The following is a 12,213-nucleotide window of genomic DNA, read 5'->3' as shown; positions in this document are numbered from 1 at the left end:
GACACAAAAAAGTGATGAAAGAGGGGAAAGGCAAGTGGAGAGGAACCAAGAGAACCAAGAGAGGCAACAAGAGAGGAGACAAGAGAGATGAGGAGAGGAGATGAGGAGAGAGGAGGAGAAGAAAAGAAGAAAGGAGGAAGCAAATGAAAGCAGAGAAGGAAACTAGGAAGGAAACAAGAGGAAAGGAGAGGAGGAAACAAGAAGGAGATGAGGAGACAGTCCTGACCTTCTCGGTCTGCCTCTGACACTCCTGCCGCAGCATCTCTGTGTGTCTGATCTTGGTCTTCAGGAAGTCCCTGCTTGGTTGCCGACAGCAACAGACCTTTGGGATCCAGGGGACCAATCACATCGTACCAGATGGGACTTCCCTCCCTGTGTAGCCGCACATCCCTCCAGACAAACGTACTTCTCGATCACCTGAGGGAAGGTGAGATCAGGACCCGACATCATAACTGCAGACAGTCCTGTATAACTTGCTTCTTTAACCCTTTGGAACCAGATTTCAAAATATGAGCCTGGACCAAGCAGTACAGCTGTCCTTTCACAGTAAAAGCCCCTTATCATCAATCTACATGAAGTGAAATAAAAATTTTTTTTAATTTTTTATGGATCTTTTAACGAATAAACATTTTACATAAAACATTATGATTAATTAGATATAAAAATGAACTAAGACTCGTTTTGTTTAAAAACATTGAACAGACAGAAAATAAATAACGTCTTAGTTCCATGAAGAAGAAAAATTTACGTTAACGTTGTGTCACAATACAACTCTGTTATTATGAATTTCATTAAAACTATGGTTTTTCTTTTGACACGTGATTTTCTTTTCCCCATTCTACATTTTCTTTGATTTATTTTTAGTTTATTTTATATATTTTTGTTGTTGTTTGATTTTTCTTATTTTATTTGTGTTTCGTCTCATTCTGCAGCTGCAAACAGTTTAAATGAATCAAAAGAAACGAATTAGAAAGTTCAAAAGAAAAAGTCCAAAACACATTTCTGCAGTATCGGTGGAGCGTGATTTTAAAAGATTATTACAGTTTATTATTGATTTACATTTCCTGCCCTGTCAGCCCTCAAAATAAACATATACACCAAATCTGAGTGTGTTCACCTCAGAGGTCTCCAGTCAGATATGATGGTGTCCACTCTCATCTGTTTCCTGAACTCCACATGCTTGCAGAGAGAGAGAGAGAGAGAGAGAGAGAGAGAGAGAGAAGAGAGGGAGAGAGAGGGAGAGAGAGGGAGTTAATACAGTTTACACACTGGTGAACGCAGGTGAAACAGATGGCCGGACATATTAAAGGAAAAACCAACATAAAGTCAGAACATAACTCCTCGCTCACTGTGCTCAACAGATGCAACGATTTAGTCAATTAATCAATTAGTTGACTGACAGAAAAACGAACCTTCAGCTGCAGCAGCTTTCAGACAGTTTTCAGACCCCTGTATGTTTTCACATTTCATTGACATAACAGTCTGTGCATCAGTCGACGCTCCATGATCAATAATGACAAAGTGAAAACATGTTTTTAGAGTTTGTTTGCAAACGTATTAAAAAATCTTTCTGAAGCCGATTTATTTTGATAAAAGATTCATCGTTTTTCCTGGTTCCATCTTTATTAAATGTGAGAATTTTGATGTTTTTCTTTGTCATAAACGACAGTAAACTGAAGATCTGTGGGTCGGACACAAGGAGACGTTTTGAAGATGTCGACGATGGAGATTTAAAATGAGAAAAAATGTTTTAATAAATATGAAAATAATCATTCTTTGAACCCCGGCAGTGACCTCTTGTGCCCTCTGTGACTGATGTATTATTATATCTGGTATTATCAGATCATTGATCCTGAGTCATCGATGCTTCAGCAGCATTTTACTGTCGTAGCTGCTACGTCACATACGCCTTACATAATTTAGTCCTGTGGGTCCCAACCTAGGGGTCGGGCCCCTATCTGGGTCACCAGATTTAAATCTGAGGGGTCCAATCTTGACTTCTTTTGTGGGAGCGTTGGATAATTTCACCTCTCTGAACATGAGCCAGACTCAGATTTGATGTAAATGGTAACAAGTGAAAAAGGTTGAAAAACACGAGTTTAACCTTTAAACAACATGATTTTTGTGTAAAATAAAATCTTTATCTTCAAAGTAATGAGTAACTTTGGTTCTCAAAGAAATGCAGTGGAGTTAAATTACAACATTTCCCTTTAAAATGTGCAGCAGGGAAAGAAGAAGTGGCTTAAAATGTAAAGATTCAGGACACGAGGAAGATCAGTGAACGTCACGTCAGAGCTCTACCTTCCTGATCATGGCCTCGGCTTTCTGAACATTGAAGCTACGAGCTGGAAAAAGAAAAATAATTGATTAATATCAACGACCTGATAATTAATATACAGGTAACATGACTCAGACAACGTTCGCTCATGTCAGATGTTTACGAGGCGACAGAACATAAAGATAATTCTCTGCCTATTATTTAATTATAGGAACAATAGAAGTTCTGACACAGTTCATATAATTCAGCCTGTTTTCAGACGAAGTCAAAACTGTCTGAGGGCAAACGATCAATGCTAATATTATCCACAGAGTCCCCAATGGTTTGGAGCCTCCCTGAACTATGACCCACTGAAGAGCAAACCACACACCATACACCAACACACACACACACACACACACACACACACACACACACACACACACACACACGGTCCTGCTGGATCAATCACATGTGGAGCATGTAAGTTTATAATTATGGTCTTTAAGCAGCAACAGTCCTCCTTTCAAACCTTCAAAATAAGACGACCACATTACATGTTTGATTAGAAATAATAACATTAATAATTAAAATCGTTAAACACAGCTGATGTGTGTATAAATGCAAAACTAAAGACTCAAATTCATAGAAAACGTAGCAACTAATGACTGTTTTAATCATCGATTCATCTGCTGGTTTTTCTCTTCATTAATTGATTTAATGTCAAAAACATTCAAAAATATTTTTTAATTTACTAAAGAAGAAAGAAAAAAAGAAACAAATCAGAGATCATTGGATGCTTGAAAAATGGCAATTCTTGATTATCAAAGTATAGGCTAATTCATTTTCTATCACTCAACTAATCGATTATCGTCAACCTGTTGCAGCTCTAATCACAGACACGGTTCTTTGGATCTAAATCTATTGGTGTGGAGGGAGGACACTGTTTAAAAACAGATATAAACTTTTATATTTATTAAACTAAAGGTCATGAAAGTTTAGGATTTTATATTTTAGTAAAAATGTACCATTTGTACAATCAATAATAAATAAATCTGCACCTCACAACAGCAGTCTGCCACTATGCACATGAGTTATTATTCATTTTTTAGTGTTTTATCCTGTCATGTTTAACTTTAGTTTTATTTTATTTCATCTTGTATTCTTTTGTCTTTTTCATGTCGATGTCAAATGTTGGATTGAATCTGTGTTTTTGTTTGTTTGTGTCTGTTGTTTGTGACAGAAAAGGATTAAAATCTAAATGAAATGAGAACTTCTGCACTGATTGGATATTTGACAGAACATCTGTAAAGGAAACAAGAGGAGGAGAGAGAAACTCATCATCTACATATTTTATGTCACGTCTGTATTTTTTAAATGTTGGTGAAAAGTAAAGAAATTTAAATCTGTGCAGCTTCACCCAGTCTAATTCTGTGCAGCATTAAACAAACATTTACTGACCACTGAGGGGAGGTGGTTCAAACCTGAGTAACACAATATGTTTCACGGCCGCGGGGTCAAAGGAAAATTATAGGAAAGAAATTACTGATTAACCAAGAGACGCGGTGGAAAAATTCGTGTCAATTATCTGATCAAAGAGCACGCCTTAAAGTGAGATTATGTAAAGCTGGATTCAGAAGCAGGCAGAACACCAAGGCAGCTGCTGCTGCTCGACCACCGGCTGCTGGTGGCTAATGTTTAAACTGTCAGACTGATAATCTGTTGTGACTGATGTCACCGAGTCAGTCGGTCGATTTTTTGCTCCTGTGTTCACTGTTGTTTTAAGGTGTGTGTCGGGGGGGGGTGGGGGGGGGGGGGGGACGTTTCTCCTGTGTCCTGTCCTGGCTTCTAACGGGTTTCACAGTAAACTACAAAATCAAGTGTTACACCTGTCGGTCAGCAAATTATGGGGGGATCAGGGGAGCTGAATTAGCTTGTGTCACGGATGAAGGCTAATGTTAGCTAGTTTCTAACTTTAGCCTGAAGTTACAGTTTCAGCAAATTATGGGGGGATCAGGGGAGCTGAATTAGCTTGTGTCACGGATGAAAATTAATGTTAGCTAGTTTCTAACTTTAGCCTGAAGTTACAGTTTAGCTAATTAATGTTAGCTAGTTTCTAACTTTAGCCTGAAGTTACAGTTTAGCTAATTAATGTTAACTAGTTTCTAACTTTAGCCTGAAGTTACAGTTTAGCTAATTAATGTTAGCTCGCTGATAGCACGCCCCTTTCATTTCCAGTATTGGCTTGGCGTTAAATAACTAATTTAAAACATCATATTTGATCTAATTTTAGTAAATACTGGTGCTCAGTCATGAAGAGCGAGACAATGGAGGATGAGTTGTTGCAGAGTGTGTTTTGATATAAATATAGAGTTTATTATTTCATTTTAATAGTCTTTTGTGTGTCTGCGGTGGTTTAGTCTTTTCACTTTTTTGGCTCGACCACAACATACATTCAACACTACAACACTTCTGTGTGTTTCAGCTGCTGCTGCCTTCACTCTCTGTCTAACAGACCATTAGCACCTTCTGAGTCACCTCCACTGGTTTTGTAGAGACACACCTCGCTCTCTTTAATGATGCTAATTATCATCGGACATTTCAAGTATCACTTTAGTAAGAGCTGGACTGATCAGGTCTGTGTGAGTTTGCAAACTTTTATTATAATTAATTTAATATTATATCACTAATGTGTGTGTTTATCTGTATATATACTGTATATATTTCTATGTGAATATTAGCATTTTACCTTTTTATTGTTCATTTGACTCAAAATTTTCTCCGTTCATTTCATTATTCATTATTCGATTTATTTTTTAACATCTAACATTCAATAAAAAGTTTAAAAAATATTTATCCCCCTGTGGTCACTGCATTATAAACACATAATAATGACAATATAGTCAAATAATTAAGTTATTATTGTTTAAATTACACTAAAAAACACTTACATTGTCCTTATATCTGCTTATAACGACATTATAATGTGTTATAATTATCATGTTGTGTTATAAATGATAATATTATGTTTATATACTGCTTCATTAGGTTAAAAAAAATATAAGTAAATAAATAAATTATAAGTGTGACGTGTTAAAGTAAAGTTTTACCAAATAATCTTTATTATTTTTAATTTTTTTATGCTGGTTTTTCTAAACTTCTGAGGTCTTGAGCTCAAACAGAAACAATAGTTCATGTTTTATCATAAAAACTAAATAACTGCAGGATTGTAAAGAAGTTTTACAGGTAGTTTTGGAGCAGATGAAACTCTGATATTAATGCTAACATGAGCCAGTACAGTACGAGTTTGGGGTAATTTATGCAACTTTATATTTCTACTCCACCACATTTTAGAGGAAAATATTGTAGTTATTACTTCACAGTTTTTTATCTGACAGCTGTTCTTACTTTTCATAATAAAATTTTACATTAAAAACACAATAATCTTATAAAATACAAGACACTGTCAAAGATTAAACCCGTTGTTTCCAACTTGTATGACTCAAGAAGATAGTGAGGATCCTGTTTTCACTTTAAAGAGAGAAAATGATCCAATATTCTCAAAGATTAAAGAAAAGTCAAAGAAACTTAAAACAAGAAAAATGAAATGAGTTGTTAGTTTAAATGGTTCAAACTGAGGACAAACATGAGGGCTGTGTTTTAAGGCTGGAAACACTGAGTCTCAGTGTGACGGTCTCTGATAGGTGTCGATACCAGAGACTCCAGCTCAGGTATTTCCACACAGGCCGTCCTCCAGTGAAACCGGCTGCAGCGTCATGTAAAAACACGGGAACAGGTTTGTGTGTGTGTGTGTGACACTGCAGAGAGAGCGAGCGCGGCCTCGGGCGTCTGAAGCATTTTGAACTGTGACAGCCAATAAACGGCCTTTGTTGCGTTTGTTTTCGGCTCGTCATCAATGAGCAGGTTTCCCTTGGTCAGAGACGCTGGTTTCAAAGGGTCACACACAGGAAGTGGTGGGAGTAAATCCCAAAACCAGGATGTAAACAAGCTCCTTTAAAAGTAAAAGTCCTGCAGTCAAAATGCTATGAACAAAATACACTTAAAATATCAAAATAAAAGCATTAATCTCCCCCCTCTGATTCTCTGACATCATCAGATTGTTAAAAACTGATGCATCATTGTTTCAGCGGCATTTTACTGTTGGAGCTGGTTTCCAATATAAGGGTCGGGCCCCTCCAGAGGGTCAGCAGATATATCTGAGGGGTCATGAGACGATTAACGGGAGAGGAAAGAAGAAAAAAAACAAATTTTTCATATTCACATTTGTACTTATCTTTGGACTTTCCTCTAATCTTAACTTGTTTCTTGCAGGAACATTGGATAATTTTACTTTTGTGAAATTTGTCCTAAAACATACTGGACGCTGATTTTCTGTCAGGGGCCACGAGTCAAAAAAGTTGGGAAACACTGATTTAATCTTTAACAAATTGTTGTATCTTAGAAACGTTTCATATTTTATTTTAAATCTAAAAGTAGAAAATAGAAATCTAGAACATAGTAGTATATTAAAGTTATAGTAATAGAGTAGAAATATAAATAGGATAAACCTAAAGGGTTTGAAACCACTGGTTTAACAGTGGGTTGTCTCATGTATAAGATTATGAAGTAGCACAAAATGGAAATACTTCAATAAAGTACAAGAAACTAAAATCTGAAGTACCTGAGTAAAAGAACTTAGTTACTTTCCATCTGTAGTGAATTATATACGATTGGAAAACCTATTTTAAACACATTTATCTCTCCCTGAAAAGTGAATAAACTGTGCTGAGTTTATCTTATTTCCCTTAAACACTAAATCCTAAATGCAGTAAAAACAACAGGCACATCCCATGGTGCGTTTAAAGTCCTGATTATACAGACAACAAATAACAAATAAAAGGTGGAGGGAAATAATAAGTGTTTCATGTCCTCTGGTATTTTCCATTTGTCATCATTTCTATCTTTTGTGTTTAACCTGTTTATCTGTGGCAGTGGAGGTCGGCTGATTAAAGAAGTCACCTTGTACCTGGACGACTGACTGAGTGTTGTTGTGCCAGCATCAAGAACACTGAGAAAACACTAAGACTGCAGCCTGTCCAGGTGTGTGTGTGTGTGTGTGTGTGTGTGTGTGTGTGTGTGTGTGTGTGTGTGTGTGTGTGTGTGTGTGTGTGTGTGTGTGTGTGTGTGTGTGATGTGGAGAGTCTGCAGCTCTCACCTCTGAGCCAGCGGAGGAGGTAGTGGTCGTGCTGTGCAGGCAGGTCGGGGAGGATGTCCTGGATCCTCCCCCGAAACTGGAGGAAGAGAAAGTTCATATAAACAATATAAATGAACTTTTTAAAAGAGGCAGACGTGTTTATTTTTTTTGCTGATTGGATGTTTTAATCTGGATTTAAAAGCCTGATAACAAGAGACAGTGGCTGCTTATTAGCTACAGCTAAGTAATAGCTCAACACTTTAAATATTCACTTTCTTTCTGAGAGTAAAACAAGAAGTTTGACACCACTCTCATGTCTGTAAACATGACAGCCAGTTAGCTTAGCTTAGCATAAAGACTGGAAACAGGGGGAAACTGCTAGCCTGGTTCTGTCCAAAGGCAACAAATCCACCTCGCAGCTCCTCTAAAGCTCAAAGATTAACATGTTGTTTCCTGTTTATTTAAAACTGAGTCTAAAAACTATAATTTCCAGAAACAGCTAGTCAGATTTACCGCCTGTAAACAGCTAATTATCCTTCTTAACCTGTTAATTAAAGAGTTTTAGAGTTACCACTGCACAGAGCCAGGCTAGCTGTTTCCCTCTTTTCCCAGTCTTTATGCTAAGCTACGCTAACTGTCAGACATCAGTCGACTCATTAAGTCTAACATAATTATAAACTGAATGTCTTCAGATTCTGGACAGTTGTTTAATCAAATGACATTTTTCATTATATTTTGACAATATTTAGATTTTATAGACCAAATAACTGAATGATTAGTTGAAAAAATACAACGATGAAAAATGATGCGTTAGAAAGAAAAAGTCCTGGATTCAAAATGACCATGAAAGACAAAATGTACTTAAAGTCTCACAAGTAAAAGTACAGAGTGAAACTTTGAGATTCTTAATTATAACATTAAAATATCAATAAAACTACATCATTATTTAAGGATCATTTTAATGTTGTGGAGTAGAAAGTTTTGATTAATCTGGATTTTTCTGTGTTTAATGTGTTGTGTTTTACAGCTTGTATCTTCTTATATAAATATAGATGTAGTGGAGGGCAAGGTGAAATATTTCCCTGCAGTGAAGTAGAAAGAGGAATAAAATGTAAATATAGTTAAATGTATTTAAATAAATGAGGACAAAACACCGTCACTATAAACACAGCAGTCAGTGAAGTTTCCATAGGATCAGTGTGAGTCATAACAACTACAACAACCAGGAGTCTTAGATACCAGGACAACAGAGTCAGTCCGATCTCACGCGACAAACTGCAAACTACAGTCCACCTAGAGAAAATGATATTGGATCAATATTAGATTATTGATTTCCTACCTCAGCTAAGCTTTCAGCCTGTTTGGGGCTCAGGTCTCCGACTCGTCCGCTCATGTCTCAGCTGCTGAGTCGCTCTGACAGAAGCTGCGTCTGTGAATGAGCTGCAGTGGAGGGAAACTGAGGTAGAGTAGTAAACACCACGCCCCCCCCTTAGAGAGAGAGAGAGAGAGAGAGAGAGAGAGAGAGAGAGAGACACACACACACACACACACACACACACACACAGGTGGACTTTCATCCTGTAGCTGAAGGCTGTTTATTGCGACACAGACTCTCTGTTAACATACCTATATATATATCTATACACATATCTATATACATATCTCTATATATATAGATATGTATATAGATAGATAGATATTGTTATTCATGTATCTACCAACAACTATAAATGACAATTTACTCAACTACGTAACAATACTAAATATATCTTCAATGGAGAAGTTTGAATTGTCCTGTACGTTAACTAGAGCAGTGGTTCTCAAAGTGTGGTCCGGGAACCCCTGAGGGTTCTCGAGGGGGTTCCTGGGGGTCCCCAGTAAAAAATCAGATGAGGGTCCGTGGTCTCATTAGCATCAGGTCTGGGGTCTTTGCAGTGGGATTGTTGACTTCTGGAAAAGCTGAGGCTGAACTGTGTCGCTGGCTAACACTCCCCTCCATTCATTTCTATCAGAGAAAATTCAGAAAATGTCAGAAATTATGAGAAATCGCTGAGAAAATGAATGTCTGGAACGTCCTGATCCAGCTGCACATTCTGATTCTGACATTTGGAGTTTATTTTTATAGAGAGAGAGAGAGAGAGAGAGAGAGAGAGAAAATATCAGTTAACTACATTAAAGTTTGTTATGAACCATGTTTTAAATGTTTATACAGGCTTCTGCTTATAAATACAAACTAGAGGGACTTAAATTAAAGTGTTATCAGATACAGTGTAAAAACACTCAGTTACAATTAGAAGTCCTGCATTCAAAATTAAAGTGCTAAAGTATTGGTATCAAAATATACTCAAAGTACCAGAAGTAAAAGTACACATTGTGCAGAATGGCTTATTTCAGGATCATAGATACTGTGGAATACACAGTAATTATTGATGCATTAATTTTACATGTGAATATGTCCTGGAGATCAATTAAGTGTTATTTTAATCTATAACAACACATCATCATTTATTTGTTAATTATGTTTTAATAATTTAAATTCATTTGGAATATATGAAAGAAGTACAAATATCTCAAAACTTTACTGAAGTAGTACTGTACTATAGTTATGTACTTTCCACCACTGGAAAAAAAAACAGGTACTTTTGTACTTTTTAAAAATATTAAAGTAAAATCTTTAGCTAAACTAAATGAGTGGATGTTGGTATTTCTGGAGGAGAAAATATTACAGAGGACATTTTTCATAAAACTCATTTTATTCCTTAAATACACAAGCTCTTCAGAAACTGATTAGGACCCAGATACCAGGTTCACCAAAATAAAGCTGGTGCTTATGAATAAATAGATGATTTACACATAACAACACTTCAAAAACAATCATAAAGCATAAAAGTACATCTCATTCTGACATAGTGGAAAGTTGTTTTAATCACCCTTGAAAGAAAATAAGAATTATTTACCTTCCAAAGTTCGACTGCCCTGAAAGAGAATATGAAAAAAACAAAAAAAACCTAAACTTCATCCTGTTTCCATCGCTCCAAAGTTCAGACAGTGAAGACAAAGTGTGTGTACTTTTGTCGAGATCAATCAGCTGTTCAGAAACCATCAGTTTAGAGGTTATTTACACAGCAGGTGAAACATGTTACCTTTCCCCTTCAAACAGGCCTCGGTCTTCACTCGGGTTCCTCAACAATAAAACAAACAAAACAAAAACAAAAAGTATTTGAACCTGCCAGATGGAGAAGCGTCGCAGCGGCGTCGCTAACGTGACTACGTCTCAAAACACAAGTCAGTTCAGACGTTTTGGCCTTTTCACTGTTTACTAAACAACTAATGAGGAAACTGTACGGAAGCCCTGAGGGGCAAGTGAAATCTTTAATTTTATGAAAAGATTATTTTTCTGTTTTTGTTTTCATCTGTATAAACATCCCAAGAGGAGAGGGATTTTTTTTTCTGGGGAAAATAAATAAATAAATGACCCCCCCCTCACTTGCCTCTCAGAGGTTGTTATTACAAACGAAAAAGAAACTTAGATTAAAACATTTTTTTACAAAAAAATAAATAATAATAATAATAATAATTCTACCAAGAAATTTAGTTTTGGGTGTTTGCTTTTGTAATACTGATTTCGGCCACAAGAGGGTGAAGTACGCCACTACCACAGTCTAAATCTGACTAAAAGCCTTCATGTTTCCCTCCAGGTGATTTTTAATTTCTCCATGCACAAACACGAGGTAAATATATAATAGTGTGTTAGTAAGTTATGAAGCGTTACTGTTCTTTCTTGGTAGAATTTTTTTTTTTTTTTTTCCTTTAACTCCTGAGAGGCAAGTGAAAAAAATATTTTTAGGAGGCATTCATTTTTCTATTTTTTTTTTCCAGAAAAAAAAAAAAACCTTGTATCTCCAGGCTGTTTATACAGATGAAGAAAAGAAAAATGATCCTTTAAAAAAATAAAAAATTTCTTCAGTTTAACGTCAAATCATCAACTCGACATTTTCTTGTACATAAAGGTAAAACTTAGTCACTAAATTAAACATTAGTTGTTTTTTTCCCTCCAGAAAATTTGACATTTGATTTTACACCCAGTCAACGCAATTAACAATTCATTAAATGAGCCGTTTAACGACTAAACATGGAGTTTAACGAGTCAGAAAAACAGCCACATTCACTCGTGTTATATGGAGAAATGATAAATCAGTTTGTGGATTTCTTTAACGAGCAGTCTGAGCGTTAAGTCGTGGATGTTTTGGCTGCTGAAGGTAAAAATAACTAGAGCTTTTATTTTGTTTTTTAAATTTGTACATCTTTACTTTAACATTCATCTCAAACTAAAGAACTTTATGTTGCATTGTGGGATTAGATATTTTCCACTTTATGACAAAACGTTTTAATATCAGATTTGCTTAAGAGTCTATAGTTTGTTTTTTTTTCCTCTCAGTGCTCAAGGAAGGAACCTGCTACACAAACTGCAAAATGAATGTGGCCTACATCCTATCAAAAATATTCCGTCTTTTTAAAACTTTTATACCAATGATTCCAAAAATAACTCTTCAGTATTTAAAAAACAAAACAAAAAGAAACCTTTGATACAATCTCTATGCATACAGTTTATCTTATATTTATATGTATATGTTGGGACAAAGGCGACGAGATGTGAAAACAGAGACCTGACTTCGATAATGGGGACAAAGCACAAAGCTACTTAAACAGTGCATGCTAACCTGGTTGCTTGTTCTTTTTCATCTTTTGTTTTGTTTTTTTT

At 35.9% G+C, this 12,213-nt stretch overlaps 1 protein-coding gene across 1 annotated transcript in view; it reads right to left on the bottom strand.

Moving 5' to 3' along the window:
• The window catches only part of LOC111217820 (SEC14-like protein 2), a 32,096-nt gene extending 23,224 nt beyond the window's left edge, over positions 1–8,872 (bottom strand). Inside the window, exons 1-4 of the mRNA XM_022739799.1 lie at positions 8,791–8,872; positions 7,473–7,548; positions 2,302–2,345; positions 1,118–1,179 (exon numbers count right to left, since the gene is read on the bottom strand). The gene's annotated coding sequence lies outside the window, so the exon portion shown is untranslated. The remainder of the gene's footprint in view (positions 1–1,117; positions 1,180–2,301; positions 2,346–7,472; positions 7,549–8,790) is intronic.
• Between the last annotated feature and the right edge of the window lie 3,341 nt (positions 8,873–12,213).

Source organism: Seriola dumerili, unplaced genomic scaffold (genome assembly GCF_002260705.1).
Source record: "Seriola dumerili isolate Sdu_G_001 unplaced genomic scaffold, Sdu_1.0 BDQW01000047.1, whole genome shotgun sequence".
NCBI classification, from domain to species: Eukaryota; Metazoa; Chordata; class Actinopteri; order Carangiformes; family Carangidae; genus Seriola; species Seriola dumerili.
Note: the sequence above shows the minus strand (reverse complement) of the source record. Positions and strands in the feature narration are given on the sequence as shown.